Raw genomic sequence first — 3,787 nt, 5'->3', positions numbered from 1 at the left:
ATTAAAGGGAAAGTTCACCTAAAATGTAATTTCTATGTGCTGCGTTTCAATTCAATTCAGTTTGATTGTGCCTCTAGAGTTTGAAACAACATAAGGGTGAGTATATTATGAAACAATATTTTTTTTTTAGGTGAACTTGCCTATTCTTTAAAGTTTTATCCCTGGTTAAGTTTTATCCCAGACTGGTACAATACAACCAATAGGGGTGAAATGGTTTATTTTGGCAGGATACATTGCGGTTAAAAGTTTTGACAATTCACATCATGGAGATGGGACATTTAATAATAATAATAATAGTAATCATTTTAGTGTCTGGTCTATCCAATACGTGCAATGACCTAAGCCTAACATGGGCATACAAATGACAAATTACTTAATTGCACACAAGGAGCTCTAAAATGCACACTCACAGCCAAATGACAAATCACTGAAAATTGTAATACAAGTTATACTTAATCAGTGGCATCACAGGCTCATTATTTCAGGTGGGGCACAAACAATAACAACCCGATTTAATTTTACTTTTTTTAAATTCACAGATAAATCCAAATGCTATATATCAATCTAAAAATGAAAAAAAAAAAAAAAAAAAAGATAGGGATTCCAATAATTAATATCCTTGTTGCTGTTCTGCTGCAGTCCATTATGCACAGCTTTTTAATTGCCATTAAGTTGTTGCAGGAATAACATAATGCTTTAAAAAAGTTAAATTTTTAGCATGCACAGTAGTCTAACACCGCTCGACAGTGTCACTTGAGATCAATCAAATCGATGAAGGCGGGACTCAAATTTAAGAAGCTGAGCAGGAACATTGTGAATTATTCCATCGCCATGCAGAACGCACACAGTGTCATTAGTTCAGGTTAAGAGTGTTATATAAGATGTCAGTATATAACTAAACATGCAATATTTGCCCTCTATTTTATAATTGAAATATTGTACAGACCAACAGTAATTTCCAATGGTGCAAATTATTTCCGTTTTAATTAAAAATATGTCACGTATAGTACATGATTCCTATCTCATTCATAATTTTGAATGTGAAAACATTAACAGAGCTGTTTTCAGCATATCAGGCTTAAGACAAAGAGCAAATGTGTGTATATTGTAAAGGAATTGAATGATGTGGTTATCTGAAGTTTCTGAATTACCTTTTTAGAAAATTAGCATGATATTGTCTTAGAAAATTATCTATATGCCCAGTGCTTCATTTGAGCCAGATCCTGCTGGATCCAGTTCCTGAAAATTTTTGATTTGGTATATTTGCGTTCTGGTAGTTCTTTTAGTCAATCCAGTGTTAACCAGAGCATTGTCAGAGCAAAAGTCTATGTGTGTGTTATAGAGAGAGAGAGAGAGAGAGAGAGAGAGAGAGGACAATGCTGCTAATAGCAGTGCTTATCAGGAGCAATGCGAAACTGGGTTGGGTTTTAAACACACAAAATCCAAAATATTACAGATAATTTTGATTTACCAGACTCATATCACCAAAAAAAAAAAAATCTATTTTGGAGCATTTGAATGACCAAGGGTTACTGAAGACAGCGGATGTAAAGAAGTCAGAGGACAGAAATCAAGTAAAAATACAGAACAATGGGACAGGGTGTTTCACAAGTCGTCCAACAACAAACTAGTGAGTTTAATATTTTTTGCTGCCTTAAAAGAGATGAATTAAGAGATGCAACTTTTTGTAATGTTCAAGCGTGTCCAAATTGCAAATAAGCAATATTGTGCCCTATGTTGGACAGTCAATAATTATATACATTATTTATATTTTGTTTTCCTATTGTATGGCTGCACTTAGTCCATATCCCTTTGACACAGGTCCACTAACAGGTTCAGTTGTGATGTGAAATATTTTTTTTTTTGCCTCAGTTCTATTTTTTAATAAGAAAATATGCAAATAATCATAAAAACGATGAACCACTATGTTTTTCTCAGCCGGTAATCAAACCATCAAAAACTCACACCACTACATCCCTATGCGGTCCATGAGTCAGCGTTTAGTGACGTCTCTGTGTGATCTGGGAAAGATGATGTCGTATGGTCAAGCATTGGTCTCCACACCTCTTAATCAGTGGCCATGGCTGTGTACGAAACCAAAGGTAGCTGTCATGTTGCCTCGCTGTCCTATCAGTCAATGACTCAACAGACAACATTTGTGCACAAAGGACTCTAGAAACTGGATTTGGACAGGTTACTGAGGTTACTGAGGCAGAATAAGGTCACATCGTTGCTAGGATACCATCAATTGATTATCGCCATCAGGTGTCCACTAAAGTTAACACCTTTGCATCATTCAGTCCAACTAAAAAAACAGTGGTCAAATAATCTAGATGGAACAAAATCAAGAAAGTGTTGGCGATAACCAAGTGTATATTTAATAACTACAATTTTATAGGCAGTGAAGGATACATCTATAGTATGCTACCTTCAAAAATCGATTAGATGAAGGTATCACAGTAGGCAGGATGTGACACGAACATTGCCTTGATCCCTTCTTACCTCCATATACAGCCTCCGGAGGATGCATTTTCCTTGTTTTTGATCCGGCAATTCTTCATTTACAAATTAAGCATTGTGTATGCCATTATAATGAATGCTATGCCCCTGAATTAAGCTTTTGTACTTATAAAATAAAAAAACAAGTATGACGGATAATCAGAGTGACGGATAAAGATTTTTTTCTAGCGCAACCTCTGAACATGAGGCCACGCACAAACATCCCTAATAATTTCATCTCAGCAAACATCACTAAATCATAAACATCCAAATCAGAAAGCTCAAGTGATCATGAAAGCAAACCAGATATAGGCAAATCATCAAAGGCTGTGCATATTATCTCACTAACACTCATGAACAACATAACTACATTAACTACTCAACCTTGACAGTCTGTTAATTTTTTATGAATCAAATACACACCAATTTCTTCAACAACACAACACTTCAGTGCACAGGCATGAGTGTTGCACTGTAACTAATCCAACCAACAACACATTAGAATAAAAATAGCTTTTAAATCTTACCAATGAAGTTCACTACGGTCTGCACTCAAGAATAGTAACTTCTGAGGCAACAGCTTCACATAAATATGATAAAAACTTTTGATTGGCTCAGGGGCAAAGGCAAACAAGCACCTCAGGCCATCATTGAATACTTGTTGAACATGCGCATGATGTTCTCCAGATCTCCCTTGATTAACACTAAGGACAACAGGCTAGCACCACGCATATCAAATGAGAATGATTAAATGGCTTTAAAGCAAAATACCTTAATAATAATAATAATTATAATAATAATTATATATATATATATATATATATATATATATATATATATATATATATATATATATAGTATCTACTTATGTCTTCTATAATGGAAATAAAACAAGTATAAGTTAAGGAAAATTTATTATTTCTTAAAATACATTTATGGTGATGCCACACATTTTGCAGAGCACCATTTAGTGGGGCTCAGTCCCACTTGGCCCTAATGTTGCCACTGTACTTCATATATTAGTACATGTTTTTACATGTTACAAACTATTTATTTATCTTTTGTAAGTCGCTTTGTATAAAATCATCTGCCAAATGAATACATTTAAATGTATTGAACTGTTGAATCATGCAGATTAAGACAAGGAAATTGTATAAAAAAAAAGTGAACAGTTTTGATTTCATGTCAATTTAATAAAGCATAAACTAAATTAGATAATTTAAAGTGAAATTAATAATAATAATAGGCTATTTTAAAAATATATTTTGAATGTATTTTGTGCACTTAA

This window comes from Xyrauchen texanus, chromosome 2, assembly GCF_025860055.1.
Source record: "Xyrauchen texanus isolate HMW12.3.18 chromosome 2, RBS_HiC_50CHRs, whole genome shotgun sequence".
NCBI lineage: Eukaryota > Metazoa > Chordata > Actinopteri > Cypriniformes > Catostomidae > Xyrauchen > Xyrauchen texanus.
Note: the sequence above shows the minus strand (reverse complement) of the source record.